Source organism: Pantherophis guttatus, chromosome 1, assembly GCF_059756535.1.
Source record: "Pantherophis guttatus breed Tessera chromosome 1, ASM5975653v1, whole genome shotgun sequence".
NCBI lineage: Eukaryota > Metazoa > Chordata > Lepidosauria > Squamata > Colubridae > Pantherophis > Pantherophis guttatus.
In genome coordinates, this window is record NC_142063.1 from 316052519 (window position 1) to 316070080 (window position 17562).

Genomic DNA, 17562 nt, shown 5'->3' on the forward strand with positions numbered 1-17562 from the left:
CTTGCCAAATAAATACAAGTTTGACATATGCATTTAGAAGAGGGTTTTTTTAAAGCCAAATTTCATTTGGCTTAAAAAAAGCCTTGTGTCAATTTCTTTCTGGCAAAGTAGTTTTGGAGGGAAAAATGGTTTTCTCCCATAACTCTCTTTCCAATCCACTCTAAGGTTACAGATTCATGTTTCCATCAAATTTCCAAAAAACAAATCAAACTGTATGACATGCATATACAACTTATTATTCATCAAGCCAAATACAGTGTTTTAGAAGCTAAGTAAGACCACAAACATAGTTATCTAAGGCTAAGACAACAAATTATAAAATTTTTATCAGGCTGAAATGCATGTTTCCTAGGTGCTCATGTGTAGAGGTTTAATGTAGAATTTAAGATTTTTCATTTCAGGGAAATCAGATGTTCAAGTATCTGTGGATCATTTTTAATCTTCTTTTTATTATTACATTTTCTTTTTATTAAAAAAATATAACAACAACAACAAGATGTGTGGGCCATTTAATCATGCCCAAGTATTCATGTCATCCTCTTTAACAGTTGCTTTTCAAGCTTGCCAGCATATTATGGCAATGAATTCACAAACAGATTATGCACTGAAACATGTTAACTGCTTGTATTTATTAAGATGTATTTCTTTTCTTGTTATCCAAGAGTTTTCAGAACAAATTCTAACATGATATTTTTAGATATTACCAAGACATTACAGAGGCACAATACTAGTGTTACCTATCTTTGCATATGGAATTAAGCCGTGCAATAAAAAAAAAAAAACACCTCAAAATGATACAGGCATCAACATAAAATATATTTGGGAAGGATGGAAATCATGAATATTAAAAAAAAAAAACACCTCATTTGTATTGTGAGCCAGACAAAAACATAAAGAGTTTATTACAAACATATTTTTCTTACTGACTTAAAGGACTATAAAATACAATTCTAACTCAGAAAAATGGGAAGTTGCTGTAATATTCATTTGAGTTGCTGTACTATTCATTTACTGCACTAATAATATTAATTAATTCAGATGTTTAGTGGCTTTTCAGTAAGAATGTTATTGTTTTGGATGATTATGTGGTTTTTAAATTTTAGATTATTGACAGCTCACTAAGTAATACTATTAGTGACCTTTGGCAAGTTGAAGAAATAGCTTTCTTTTCCAAGAAGGAACTGTTAACAGTGGATCCAACGGTTCACAATGGATGCACAAATATTTATACAATGTGGAAGCTGTTTGCATTATGTTATTATGCGACACAAAACGCTAAACTTTCCAAGGTTTATTACAGAACTATAGTCTTGTAAAAAATGGCACAAAAGCAAAACATACTAGGTTTTTATAAGGAAAAATAATGTGAGATGTGATGATAATAATTTGTATAAAAATTATATTCATTTACATTGTGATACATGGGACTCTGCAGGAAAAAGGAAAAGGTTGGTTTTTCTCTCTTAGGGACCTTTTAGTCTACATTTTAACAAAAGTGGAAGAAAAAAAGGAGGGAGAGATAAATTTAGGCAAATTCAGACTCTTTTTGTGTAACGTTTAACTGTATACCTATTACTTCCAGGACAAAGCCACTGGAAAGAGGGTATCCAGGGGGATTTTTAGGTATTTTATTTCAAAAGCTGACCATAAAATATATTGTATTCCATTCAATAAGGGCAACACACTGCAAGCGTGTCCTGCTTGCCTCTTACTAGTTCCAGTACACACAGGCAACAAGTTGAAAAACACAAATCAATACCTGGGAGCTAGGCAATCTGGAATTATGATAGCTTTCAAAAGGGTGCTTGCAGTAAACCACTTCCATCCATTGCAAAACACTGCACCTACACAGCAGTGGTGGGTTTCAAAACTTTTTACTACTGGTTCTGTGGGTGTGGCTTGGTGGGCGTGGCATGGCTTGGTGGGCGTGGCTTGATGGCCATGACAGGGGAAGAATACTGTAAAATTTCCATTCCTTTCCCAATCCAGGGGAAGGATACTGTAAAATCCCCATTTCCTCCCGATCAGCTGGGACACAGGAGGCAGAGAATAGATGGGGGGCGGGGCCAGTCATAGGTGGTATTTACCGGTTCTCCGAACTACTCAAAATTTCCGCTACCGGTTTTCCAGAACTGGTCAGAACCTACTGAAACCCACCTCTGCTACACAATCACATGATAATGATCTCCGTGCTTGGCAACCTGCTTGCATTTACGGCCAGTTGTCAAGCACCCCATGATCACCAATTTGCAATCTTCTCTGACAGCTTCCCCAAAACATCAATGGGGAAGCTGGCTGGGAAGGTTGGAAGCTACTGCTTCTTCCTGAGAAAACTCATCTCTGGAGGCCTGCTGAAAGAGCTGCCTATCAAAGGGAACTGAACTCATTCAACAGGTTGCAGAAACAGAGCTAGGGATTTCAACCCCACTCCTGCATCACATCAGATGTTTTCTTCTGTGCATGAACTCCTTCAGCAGGAGCTGAATTCCTTCAGCAGGTAGCTATTTCAACCATCTCCCAGAAATAATAGGGAGCCAAAATCCAAGTAGAGAGGAAGCATGGTAAAGAGCATCAAGTGACTCAGGTGGGTGAGGAGGTCCTGGGAGGCCCATTGCAAGTGACCCTGAGAGTATCTTACTCAGGGGCTGAAAATTCAGCATTGATTTCAACAAAGGGGATTTTTGTCTCCTGAATAGAGGCTCTTAAGGTCTTTCCCATCCATTGAGCCACCCCACTCAACTTACCTGGGACTCCATCCATTTAATGACTGATGCGATTGTTTAACAATCACAATTGGGAGTGCCACAATTGCAATCCTTGAGTGAAGTAGCTATGTGGGTATCTCACTTAATGACTCCTTCATTCAATTAACAAGATTCCAGTCCCAACAGGGGTGAAATGCTCCCGGTTCGACGATGGAGGCGGGTGATTCTGAGAACCGGTAGCAAAAATCCCTGCCGCCACCCCCCCCCATTGCCCAGCTGAGCCGCACAATCATCAGCCGCGCAATCAGGCTTTTTTTTTTTTTTTTTAAAAGCATTTTTTCTACAACCTCTTTGGCCGAAAAAATGCTTTTGAAAGTTAAAAAAAAGCCTCTGATGATTGGCGGCTCAGCTGGGATCATCAGAGGCTTTTAAAAGCATTTTTCTACAACCTCTTCGGCTGAAGAGGTTATAGAAAAAATGTTTTTAAGGGGAAAAAAAGCCTCTGCCAATCAGGCAAGTAGGCTGCGATCGTCAGAGGCTTTAAAAAAGAAAAAGAAAGAAAGCCTCTGATGATCAGGCAAATCAGCTGGGATCGTCAGAGGGTTTAAAACCATTTTTTTACAACCTCTTCAGCCAAAGAGGTTGTAGAAAAAATGGTTTTAAAAGTTAAAAAAAAAAGTTGGTCACGCCCATTCAGTCATATTACCCCACCACTACCAGAACTGGTAGTAACAAATTTTACTTTTCACCACTGAGTCCCAACTGAGGCTATAAGTCAAGCATCAAGTCAAACATTTTTCAAACTATACAACTTCAGGATATCATCTAGAAGTAAGGGAAGAAAATAATGACTACCTATTTATCAGATTAGCCATTTAAATTATGTTCAGCATGTTGGTCAAAATTGTCCTAAATTTCCTGATTGCAAGTAGTATTTTTATTTGTTAAAGAACAATCACTTTAGTACAATGACAACCTACAATTTACTGTTGTCTGCTTCCAGAAGTCATTCAATCCAAATAAACTTTTGTCACACTTGTTAAAATGAATAGGTGGAACAGCTTTTTAAATTTTATTTAAAGTAATGTCTTTAAAGTCTATGTTGCTTTTTAAAACATGTTAACAAAAGTGTATTTGATCATCCACAAAAATAGTAAAATCAACACCAGGAAATGTCTCTGAGAAAATAATTCCATGTTGCAATTCTCTACTTCCTATCTATCTCACTTCTGAAGAAAGAAAGTGAAAAACAACAATGAAAAAAAAAAGCATATCATTTAAAAAAGTAAATAGTTATAAGTCTACCCTGTTTCCCCCAAAATAAGACATCCCCTGATAATAAGCCCAATTGGGCTTTTGAGCGCATGACAATAAGGCCAAGCGCTTATTCCAGGGTTCAAAAAAAAATAAGATAGGGTCTTATTTTCGGGGAAACACGGTATATATAGTTATTCAATTATTGTTCATATACCTATATATTTCCAATACATTTATATAACTATGATATTTAACCTATATTTTGCATAAATGAGTCCCATATTTCATTATATTTATGTACATAAAGATTACGTTTATAGGCCATCCTTTCATAGGTGGCAAGTCAATCAGGTCCTCAATCTATTGGGTGAAAGAGACAATACACAATCAAATACATTATATTTGATATATTGTGATATTAAGTGTTTTGGCCATAATAAGGATGCAGAGAATATATTGTTAGGTTATCCTTGACTTACAACAGTTTAATGATAGTTCAAAGTACAACAGTCTTGAAAAAGTTATTTACAACCTGTCCTTGCACTTATGACCACTGCACCACCCCCATAGTCACAACTGCAATTCAATCACTTGGCAACCAGCTTGCATTTAAGTCTGCTTGCAGCATCCTGAAGTCATGTGATCATGATTTGTGACCTTCCCAGCTGGTTTCTGACAAAAAAGTCAATTAGAGAAGCGAGATTCACTTAGTTACTATGTGATTTGCTTAACAATTGTAGTAAAAATAGTCATGAAATAAGGTCCAGTTATGTAATGACTCACTTTACACCCACAAAAACTAACAACAGAAATTCCAGTCCCACTTATATTCATAAGTCAAGGACAAGCTATACTTATGTTTTTTTTTTCTTTTCTTTGATAATGTATTTTTTTATCTTTTATTTATTTTTTTCTATTTTTTATTATTATCTTAAAAGCAATAAAAGAATAATTTTAAAAAACTCTCTGAAATGAGCAAGACGTGAGGCAGGTCTCAAATTCATATTTTAACAAATTGCTAAGAAATTCAAAAGGAGACAGTTTCAGCTGTCCTATTGCTAGTCATAAGAGGGGAACAAAGATTTGTAATTTAACAAGATCTGAAACTTCCAAAGATTGTGCTGCTATATAGCTCTTACATATGTGTTGTAATTTTTTATTATTTTATTGTCACAAAACCAACTAAGTGCATATAGATCTTCAATTCTTGAAAAGGGATCCATGAGTTATGGGAGTTGCTTTGTCCCCCATGTAATACACCCTGGTCTGGATATCAGAAAACATGACCAAAAGAAAACATGCAAAGTAGTTGATGCATTCCAATACAACTCCATGATCTGAAACTGAAAGAGACAGTATATAGGAATAATACAGGAATAATATCAGAGCAGAACTGCAAGCAGCTGCATACCCAATGAGAATATTAAATGCTGTATTTTACATTGCACCATCTTAGAAGCTGAACGCATACTATCAAGGATAACATGCCAACAGAAGAGGATATCTGTAGCTCAGGATTCAATTGTAGAGGTTTAGATGCTCTCTGAGCTTCATTGTTGAATTGCTATGACCACATATCTATATTAAGAGACTGGATATCAATTTGCCTAAAATGGTATAGGGCCGTGATGGTGAACCTATGGCACGCATGCCACAGGTGGCACGCGGAGCCATATTAGTGGGCACACCAGCTCAGCTCTGGGGCGCATGCGCGCGCCGGCCAGCTGATTTTCGGGCCTTCTGGGCCCACCAGAAGTAGGGAAACAAGCTGTTTCCTGCCTCTGGAGGGCCTGGGTGGATGGGGAAGGCCCATTTTTCTTTCTTACCTGGCTCCAGATCCTCTCTGTGTATCTGGGAAGGGCGAAAACAGCCTTTCCCACTCCCTTGGAGGCCCTACAGAGGCTGAAAGGACCCATTTCCCGACTCCCGGTGGGACAGGAAGTGACGTTTTTTCCTGTCCCCAGCCTCCAGAGATTCCTAGAGAAGCTCCTAGAGACTCCTAGAGAGGCTCTAGAGCAGTGATGGCTAACCTTTTTGCCATTGCGTGCCAGGAGAGGGGGGGCGGGGGAGGGTCGCGCGCGCATGTGCCCACGCACATGTGTGTGCAACCCCCTCCCCCCTCCCCCCCGCTCCTGGCACATGATGGCCTAGTAGGCCCGTTTTTCTTTCTTACCTGGTTCCAAATCCTCTCTGTGTATCTGGGAACGGCGAAAACAGCCTTTCCCACTCCCTTGGAGGCCCTACGGAGGCTGAAAGGGCCCATTTCCCAACTCCCAGTTTTTTGCTGTCCCCAGCCTCCAGAACTTTTCTAGGAGTCTGTAGGAGCCTCTCTAGGAGTCTCTGGAGGCTGGGGACAGCAAAAAACGTCACTTCCTGTCCCACCGGGAGTGGGGAAATGGGCCCTTTCAGCCTCCATAGGGCCTCCAAGGGAGTGGGAAAGGCTGTTTTCGCCATTCCCAGATACACAGAGAGGATATGGAGCCAGGTAAGAAAGAAAAACGGGCCTTCCCCACCCCCCCAGGCCCTCCAGAGGCAGGAAAAGGCCTGTTTCCCTACTTCTGGTGGGCCCAGAAGGCCCGAAAATCAGCTGGCCAGCGTGCGCACGCTGGCGTGCCCACTAATATGGCTCCGCGTGCCATCTGTGGCACGCGTGCCATAGGTTCGCCATCACGGCTCTAGAGACTCCTAGAGAGGTTCTGGAGGCTGGGGACAGCAAAAAATGTCACTTCCTGTCCCACTGAGAGTTGGGAAATGGGCCCTTTCAGCCTCCATAGGGCCTCCAAGGGAGTGGGAAAGGCTGTTTTCGCCCTTTCCAGATACACAGAGAGGATCTGGAACCAGGTAAGAAAGAAAAACGGGCCTACCAGGCCATCATGTGACAGGAGCGGGGAAAGGGGGGAGGGGGTTGCGTACGCATGCGCGTGTGCATGTGCGCGCATGACCCTCCCCCACGACCTCCCCCGCTACCTACGGCTCTTTGGAAAACAGTTACTGTTGAGGGAATGCCAAGTAGGATCATCCTATAGTATACTTCTGATGCAGGTTTCCATCAAAGATGAACTAGAGCAGGGGTGTCAAACTCAAGACCCAGGGATCAGATCCACCTCCCCAGGGTGCTGAAATATGGCCCGTTGGGTCGCCCTGGAAACAGTGAAGGACTGGCCCGCGGTACATCTGCCAGCGAAAACGGAGCTTGGGAGGGCCGTGTGCAGCCCTCCAGAGCCCCGTTTTCGCTGGCAGAGGGTTGCAGGAGGCCGTTGCTGCTGAAAATGGAGCTCGGGACCCTGTTTTCTCTGGCAGAGCACTAGAGCCACCACAGGTGCCCCCGACACAAATGATGTCGAGCTGGCCACACCCACTCCAGCCCAAGGTCAAACACAACACTGATATGGCCCTCAATGAAATAGTTTTATTTTATTTTATTTTATTTTATTGAACTTCTATACCACTCTTCTCCCAAAGGACTCAGGAGGGTGTACAGCCATATTAAAACACATATAAACTCACAAAATTTAAAAACAATTTAAAATGAATATATAAAATTTGGCCCACAAAGTTAAAAGCTAACAAACACCCAATTTAAAATTCATATTAAGACAGCCTGGCATGTTGGAACAAAAGAGTCTTAAGGGTGTGGCGAAAAGTACACAGGTCAGGGATCATACAAATCTCTAGGGGCAGCTCATTCCATAGGGCTGGTGCCCCCACAAAGAAGGCTCTCCCCCTGGGTGTCGCCAGTAGACATTGTTTGGCCGACAGCGCCCTGAGGAGCCCCTCTCTGTGGGAGCGTATTGGCTGGTGGGAGGCTATTGGTGGCAGAAGACGATCTCGTATATACCCAGGTCCTAAGCCATGGAGCGCTTTAAAGGTGGTAACCAACACCTTGAATCGCACCTGGAAGACCACTGGGAGCCAGTGCAGCTCACGCAGGAAAGGTGTTACATGGGTGCGCAGTGTCACCCCCATAACCACCAGTGCGGCCACATTCTGGACTTGTTAGAGCCTCAGAGTGCTCTTCAAGGGGAGCCCCATGTAGACAGCGTTACAGTAGTCCAGACGGGACGTGACGAGGGCATGAGTGACCGTGCGCAAGGCATCCCGGTCCAGAAAGGAACGCAACTGGTGGATCAGGCGAACCTGATAAAAAGTTCCCCTGGCCACAGCCATCATATGATCTTCCAAAGACATCCATGCATCCAGGAGAATACCCAAGTTGCGAGCCCTCTCTGAGTGGGCCAAGATCTCGCCCCCAATAGTCAATGATAGAACAAGCTGACTATACCAGGACGCCGGGAACCACAGCCATTTGGTCTTGGAAGGGTTGAGCCTGAGCTTGTTTCTCCCCATCCAGATCTGCACAGCCTCCAGGCACCGGGACATCACGTCAAGGGCATCATTGGGATGGTCCGGGATGGAGATGTACAGCTGGGTGTCGTTAGCGTACTGGTGGAACTTCACCCCAAAACCACAGATGATCTCACCCAGCAGCTTCACATAAATGTTGAACAGAAGGGGCGAGAGGACTGACCCTTGCGGCACCCTACAAATAAGGCGCCTCGAGGTCGACCTCTGTCCCCCTGCCAACACAAACTGCGTACGGTCGGAGAGGAAGGAGGAGAACCACCGCAACACGGTGCCCCCCCTCCAAACCCCTCCAATCGTTGCAGCATGATACCATGGCCGATGGTATCAAAAGCCGCTGAGAGGTCTAATAGGACCAGGACAGAGGAACAACCCCTGTCCCGAGCCCTCCAGAGATCATCAATCAATGCGACCAATGCCGTTTCCATGCTGTACCCCGGCCTGAAGCCCGACTAGAACGGATCTAGGTAGACAGCTTCATCCAGGTACTGGGGAAGTTGTCGCACCATCACACTCTCAACAACCTTCGCAACAAAGCGAAAGTTGGAGACTGGACGATAATTCACTAATACAGCCGGGTCCAGGGAAGGCTTCTTGAGGAGGGGCTTCACCACCGCCTCTTTCAGAGAGGGAGGGAAGAAACCCTCACTCAAAGAAGCATTAATAATCCCCTGGAGCCAGCCTCGTGTAACCGCCTGGGAGGCCAGCACCAACCAGGAGGGACACGGGTCCAATAAGCATGTGGCAGCGCTAAGCCTACCCAGAATCCTGTCCACGTCCTCGGGAGTCACAAGGTCAAACCCCTCCCAGATAACATTCTCAAGACCCACCTCTGTCACCCCATCTGAATCTACCCAATCTGAGTCCAGGCCTTCCCGAATCTGAGTGACTTTGTCATGCAGGAATTGCACAAAATCATCAGCCCTGCCCTGCAAGGGGTCTTCCCTCGCTCCCAGATGAAGGAGGGAGCGGGTCATCCTAAACAGGGCTGCTGGGCGGTTCTCTGCAGACGCAATAAGAGCGGAAAAATAATTAGATTTTGCCGCTCTTATCGCCACTAGGTAGATCTTAATATGAGACCTCACCAGTATTCGGTCAGATTCGGAGCGGCTGGCCCTCCAGTCGCTCTCCAGGCGTCTTTTCCGGCACTTCATCTCTCTCAGCTCCTCAGAAAACCAGGGAGGCAATTGGGATCGGCACCGGGTCAGAGGCCACAAAGGCACGACGTGATCCAAAGCTCCAGCGGCCGCCCTATCCCAGGCGGCCGCCAGTTCTTCAGTCGAGCCGTGAGCCAGAGCCTCAGGGAATGGCCCAAGCTCCGTCAGGAACCTATCAGGGTCCATCACGGTTTGACACCCCTGAACTAGAAAGTTTCCCAATCTACATAGAGGTACTCCAGGGTGGCCCTATTTCCATTGTTATTCAATACTGCAATAGATGCTATCATGAGAAAAGTGTTTACAATCAAGGAACTGAATTGGCCAGGAACAATTTATCACTGACTTCATGTTTGAGGATGCCATTACAATCTTTATCAATGACAAAGTGGAATCCACTCATATATTCTGTGCCATCTGGATGCAGCACAGCATTTCAACTGGTTTGTAGTAGGAAAAATGAAAGTACTCCTCCGATGGTTCACCAACAGTTATACAGCTAAAAAGAGTATAATTAGAATAAGTACAAGAATTCAAATACTTTGGCTCCATAACATAAGAAGACTGCCTTAACACCTAAAGTGAAAAACAAATGATGCCATCGCAGTTGATTTTACTTCACTCATCGATCATGCTTGTGGAGAAAGCCTATGAGCCAATATGTGGCTATTCTGTTGATATTGCCAGTGCCCCTATGTGGAGAGTGAAATTACCAACCTTGTACAGCCAGAAACTGAAAAGTGGAAACCATCCAATTGCATTGCCTCCATAAGATCCTTGGCATCACATTAATGCACCACATAAGAATTGAAATAATTTGTCAACAATATTGCAAACAGCCAATAATAACCAGCAAAATTTAAAAAATGACAGTGAGATGATTTCAGTACATGTTTTCAGAACAGATCCAATTCGCTATTTATTAAAGCTCTTCTCAAGAATATGACCCCATGGATTCAAAGTTCAAACCAAAACTGATCCAACCCATTATAAGTTAGATTTGAAATTAAAATCAAAGCAGATAAACAAAGCGACATATCAAACAACCAAGACCTTGTACACGCACAGCACACCAGCATATTGGTTACAAAACTCTACTCAGCCAATTGTTCTGTTTTTCATAGAAATATAAAATATTGGAAGGGGTCATATAGGTCATGTAATCCAACCATTTGCTTAGTACAGGATCTACTAGACCATCTCTGACAGATGACTATCCAGTATTTGAAGCCCTTCATGTGGCAGGCTCTTCCATTCAATTATACTGGAATTCATGGCATCATATGTGGCCCTTCCTCCTACTCAGTATTTTTATTAATTCTCATATGAACTCTGAAGGTGGTTTCTCCACTGGTCCAAAAACTACATGAAGATTCTTCAATCCTTGCACTGTACTCTAAGCCTTATAGTACAGTTATTCTACTTCACATTATCAGCCTGAGAAAAAGATCAAAGAAGCCCCCAAAAATGATTCATTTATATTAAGTATCTTCTGGTACGTGCTGATGTTTGAAAACAGATGATTCACTGTGTAAGGAATAGTTTTAAAACTGTTCTATTACTTAAGCAACAATAATCTTCCTATTAAGTTTACTTTGGTTGTTGTACAAACTAAAGGATATATAAATATTTAGTGCAGAAGAGTACAGTACCAAACCCCCCCCCAGCAAAGTCAGGTAATTCAACCACTAAGCAATGTTACGATTTTCTGCTCTTAATCTTCCTCTTATTCTCTTATTATACCTGGATAAACTCCTGAGATATGCCACTTCTGAAAACAGGATTTGTACTTAATTTGTTTTAACTCTGCCCTGAAGTGTCATATATTGAGGAATATATAAATACAGTATGACTGTCTCTATAGCCACTGGGCAAATCTAGAAGCTAAACAGCTATTATTATTATTTTCTTTTCTATGGTTTGGGTTGAGAAATAGTACTGTACCTATATATTGAGTAGATAAATTAGGTATTTAGTTCTTAATACACTTATGTTCTTCTCCATGTATATTTATACTGTGAAGGAAGCATTAGTCCCATGTTCATGAAGAGGAAATGAAGAATCCAAGCACAGAACATGTTCAGAAAAGTAGTGAATTCACCTTTCACCAGCATTTCTCACTTATCCCTATATATTTGTTGGAACTAGAATTCCTAGAATTCCAAGATAGAAAGCAAAAAAAAAAAAAAAAAGTATCCCAACAGGTATGGAAATTTAGGTGGGAGAGAGTATAAAAATTACAATCAATCAAATGAATAAAATAAATTTAGAAAAATAATGCAATCAAGAGAGATAGTATTTGTCATCTCTGACTTCTATGTGCTGAAATAAAATTTATGTCAGTATAGTATTATTTTAACAGTGAACATCTCAGAATTATCTTAAAAATCCAGGATCAGGTTTTGTCTATTTGCTGGATGAATTGCAAAGACAATTGTTATATTTTAAGAAAGCAAACTGGCAAACGGCATACATGCAATACTTCTTCAGTAATCTCATCATCCTTCCTCAGACAGAACAGATGACCCTTGAGTTCATAATCCTGAATTCATCTGTCAGTCTTCTCCATTTCTCCATTACTGGGTAGGACCTCCACCATCCATGAATACAACAATGGAGAAAAGGAGGATACCAGACTGCTGGATTGTAAAGAAGGAAAACGAAAGTACAGTATTACCAAAATATTATTCACACTTACATCAAAGGAAAAAATGAAAAAGACTCTGGTGAGTTAGGTTAGAACACAGAAAGAGCTTGGTACTGAGGACCCAACTTTACTATTATCATGTAATTAAATTTATGTACCTACATCTAAACTACTAGGTTTGGAAACGTAGCAGGAATAGATTTTAAAAAGTGGCTGAAAAACAACTTTCATATCCATAGTGCCCTCACTATGAAAATATTTACTAATCCTAGGTTTAAATTAATTGAAAATGCATGAAATGACACATACAAAAATCTGTTAACCTCAACCTTTAAAATTCATTCTTCAAAAATACAATGTACCAGGGGCACACAGGAGCCATTCTGTGTCACTGATGTATGAATCTAGCACTGGCAGGTGTGTGATACTGTTTCGTCCAACTACCTGGAATCTTTCCCAAGCAAGTTGGAAACTTTATAAACAGTTTGAATGAGCGTGATTGCCTGGAAGCGACAGCTATAATTTTAAGTGTATGCTGAAAACTTTCATTGTAATTCTGTTTCACATGCAGCCATAAAAATAGCCCTCAGTAGTCAAAATTCTTCACATTTGATACCAGACAGGATGGAAATATTTTAAATGAGTGTACATATAGGTTCAAACAACATGCTAGGTTAGAGATCAAAACAGGAGAATGGAATGGAATGGGAATGGGAATGGGAATGGGAATGGGAATGGGAATAGGAATAGGAATAGGAATAGGAATAGGAATAGGAATAGGAATAGGAATAGGAATAGGAATAGAATTCTTTATTGGCCAAGTGTGATTGGACACCCAAGGAATTTGTCTTTGGTGCATATGCTCTCAGTGTACATAAAAAGAAAAAAATATATTCATCAAGAATCATAAGATGCAACACTTAGTGATAGTCATAGGTATGTGTGATACATGTTATGGGAACCTAGCCACTAAAGAATAGCCACCATATAAACATTGCTTGGACATAATGTAAACAACTGCTGTATTTTATTTAACAAAACTGATGTTTAGCAAGGGATGAAAGCTTCTTTAGGGACATATTTGGAATTCTGAGGACAAATGATAGAGACAAAGTAGCTATCCATTTCATGGAAAATGGACTACTCCTATGATCCTCTCCGCCATTCAGTGCAACCACTATAGGGTTCAAACATATTCTGATACATTAACTGGATGTTATAGAAGAGTGTTTTGTTTTCCAGCATATTGGTTTCCTATTTGTATTTCAATTTAAAAATTCTTTTTAATAAAGTCAGATGAGGTAGGGCCTGGGGGAGCATCAGTCCTTAATCTGTCATCCCAAAATGTCTGTATGGTTGACATGTTTTGATAGGTGTCAGCCCTACCAGGTAGACCAGAAGGAAATATCACCAAATAAACTAATTATTCTTTATTGTAAAGCTATATTAAAAGAATCTAGCAAAGTAAAATTCTCCCGTTTCCTTTATAGTTCAAGCTAATTTGGCATTTTTATTAACCTATTGTGTCTTTCCCAGGGTTATTATTAAATTTATATGCTGCCTGACTCTGACTCTGGACAATTTACAATTTGGTAAATATATTTAAAACAAAAAACACAAAAACAGCACAACAGAAAAGAACATCAGTGGCAAAAAACAAATCCAAAGGGGAACACAAAGGAAGAAGAGGAACAAGACACCCTTTCCAAAGGCCTGAGCAAAGAGCCAGGTCTTTAGAGCTCTATAAAATACCAATAGGGTATAAATAAATCAATAATAAATCAATATATACACTCTTGCGTGATTGATGCCTTTATTAAGATGAATCAAATAACACAAAAATTATGCTAGATTTTTCTTCTTACTCAGAAAAGGGGTTATATTAAATATTCTAAAATATACACATACCGTGTTTCCCCGAAAATAAGACCTTGTCTTATATTATTTTGAACCCTGAAAGAAGCACTTGGCCTTATTGCCATGTACTCAAAAGCCTGATTGGGCTTATTATCAGGGGATGTCTTATTTTGGGGGAAACAGGGTACCGTATTTTCCGGCGTATAAGACGACTGGGGTATAAGACGACCCCCGACTTTTCCTGTTAAAATATAGGGTTTGGGCTATACTCACCGTATAAGACTACCCCTCTTCCAACGCACACCAAATAAAAATTACAAAACATCAGCTGGCTCACCCACAATGTAAAAGCAGCTGTGCAAGACCCAGAATGGCCCCTGCAACAAGCAGGAACCTCACACAGCCACAAAAAGCCCAAAAAAACAACTTTCACACTTTACACACACAAAATTCCACATACAGCTTTGTGAGATTTTGTGTGTTTGTGTAGTTAGAGTGAAACACTACAGAAACACACTAAATCTCAGAAAGCTGCACAAATATTATTTTATTTTATTTTAATTTTTATATGAAAGCTAAATTTAAAACTTCCTAAACTTTAAATGGCTAGGTCTAAAAAAGAACAACTAAAAAAAACCCCAATTAACTATTTTTTTTAAAGCTCCCAAAGGGGAAAAAAACTTACCCAATAGAACAGAGGTCTCCAACCTTGGCAACTTTAAGACTTGTAGATTTCAACTCCCAGAATTCCTCAGCCAGCTTTGCTTTGCTGGCTGAGGAATTCTGGGAGTTGAAGTCCACAACTCCCTGCCTGCTTGATTGCAGGCAGGGAGTTGCTTGCTGATGGAATGGATTCAGGCAAGCGAAGCAAGGCAAGCGTTGCGACTAGAAGCTAAGATAAGCAAGCTGGAGGGGGAAAACTTTTTTCCTTTTACATGGCTCTGGCGATCCCAGCTGAGTTGCCTGATTAGCAGGCAACTCAGCTGGGATCGTCAGAGCTTGGATTGCCAGAGCCATTTAAGGCTCGTCAGAGCCTTTCGGGCTGGTCTGTCTGGTTACAGGAGAACGACACCCGGCGTATAAGACGACCCCCGACTTTTGAGAAGATTTTCATGTGTTAAAAAGTCATCTTATAAGCCAGAAAATATGGTATGTATTATAGAAGTATAGCAATTTCATTACTTAGGTAGTTACTTTAGCTTTTCTCTGACACAAGGATTGCTTACTATAGAAAAAAAGAGTGTAACTTTTCCTAGTTCTATTTTTAACAATTGTGTCACAGGAATCTGTGTAACAAAGGCAAGATCATGATGCAAACTTGAGACTTACCAAGCCTGGTATTTGGATTCAATACCAAAACATGGAAGAAAAGTCAAGATTTCAATGACATTTTTAATATATGCCATTAGAAGATCAATTTAAGCTTTTCACTATAACATTTTGTGCTATAGAAATTAAATATACCTGCATACCCATCAGTTAAAAAGATGTAGACCTGGAGACTTAACTGTCATTTCATACACTGCAAATAATCTTATAGAAATTTATCACTGATCAATGCCCTATTGATTCTTATTGCCATGACTACTTGAAGTGAACCTGCTCTGGAAACAAATTCATGTCCATGTGTACCCTTGAAATTCTTACACTAGTTTGGACTTATGCTTACATTAGGTATAAACTGGCTGTTGAACGTAGAACTTTTTAAGATTGAAGCCTTTTCATTTTCTGTCAGAATGGGAACTACAAAGGAACAGTTTGCCACAGAGGCGGAATAAAGGAAATTGCAGTGAAACTCTCTGTGTGGTAAGCAAACAACTTTGATGGCTACTAGTACTGGCCTGAGGTTGTAGTGGTAGCTACAGCATATTGTTGCGGCCTCAAGGTACATCTCATAATGGAAGTCTCCTGTGTGAAGTCTGTTTACTCAGGCTTTTTGCCAGGACCAGCATCTAAACATATGGGCCTTGTCTACCCTTGGAATTTACCCAGCTTTTCAGCCATTGTTGCTGACAAACAGGGAAACCACATTTGGAATGGCAGCAGAATTTCCCAGCAGGCTAAAAAATAATAGCTTGGTGTCATGCTTGCCCCACTTTGGAGTCCTTATTATACTCTTGCTGATCTGCTGCAGATTATTCTTCAAGATCAGGAGGGAGGAGGGCAGAAAGATCCTGTTGTGAACTGAGAATTCCTTCCAATCATATTCCTCACATGGTAAAATGCAGTGTAACCAATAATAGTTTTGTCAAAGTGTAAGGTCTTTATAGATTACAAACGGACAAAGGTATACAAGTCCAGTTTATCCAAAAAGCTGTCTATCGGTCTTCCTAAGTGTCACTAGTGACTAAACAACTAAAAAGAAATGAGCGAAAGAAGGAGAAAGGATAATATGAGAAAAATATGGGGAGAAATCATATATAAAAACAGGGTCCTCATCTGCCCAAAGGAGCAGAGCCCTTATTTTAAACGCTAATTATGCCTGGGAAATACTTTCACCTGAAAAACTGAAGCTACTCCAACCAGTCTAGTTCCAAATGGCAAAAAGATCATTGTGTGATTTGCAGTTTCTGACTCGCAAAGGTTAACAACAATTAATATTATTTATAACAACAAAACAAAAAACGATATCCCTCACCCAAAATTGCTTGGACTAGGCCTGGGATTGACAAGGAATGGGTTTGTATTTGAAAAGACTGCAATCTATTCTTGAATCAGTATTTCAGAACAATTATGGTAAGGTAGTGTAGGAAGTTAGCACCCACCCCTCTCCTAGAAGAATGAAATACTCTAGGAAATATTAAAAAGGTAGAATATTATACCTCCCTGGATGAGAAAAGGAGAAACATGCTCTTGGAAAGCAGCCCCCACCTTTGTTAATAGCCCCAGAAAGACTGGGCCAACCTATCTACAAGACAAAAAACTGGGCCAGTTTATCTACAAAACAAAAGACCTTCACCCTCAGGATTTAATAGGATTACCCTCTACCCATCTCACCACATGGCACCTGGGAAGATTGCATCACCCAGCAAGGTTCAGCCAAGTCTGTGACTCAAGACAGCCTACAAAGTTATCCCGCATGGCCCCGTGGGAGCCTGACAACCAATCAGAATACCTGCCCTTACACAGGAACAGGAAGCTCCAAGGCGGGGCCAAAGAAAGGATATAAATCTCTCTCTCGAGACTCTTCCATGCGCTCAATTGCCCAGGACCTCAAACCATGTGGTCCTGTCCGCCATTAAACCATCTTTCCAAACAACCTCCATGTTTCCAGTGTCTTTCTCCCAACTTGGAACTGAACCCAGATGGACATTTCTTCCAACAGTGGACTTAAGCCCAATGAAAACAATGGGTTTTTATTACTTGGAAAATGGTATCCTACCAAAATGCTAAGAGGGCATTCTAGAATGGATAAAGCCCCATCTGTTTCTTGAAGATCTCTTGAAAGTTAACCAAATAACCTATTCTTTAGAAAAACATTCATGAATGTAGACACTGTAATCTATCAAGTAAATAAAGGAGCCTTAAAAATAAACCCACAGATTAACTAACCTTGAACTTTTTTTACTACCTTGCT

The 17562-nt window shown here is 41.0% G+C and overlaps 1 protein-coding gene across 8 annotated transcripts in view; it reads right to left on the reverse strand.

The window, feature by feature from the left end:
- Positions 1–17562, reverse strand: part of BCL11A (BCL11 transcription factor A) — a 222148-nt gene that overhangs the window by 80660 nt on the left and 123926 nt on the right. The gene's annotated exons all lie outside the window — the stretch shown is intronic.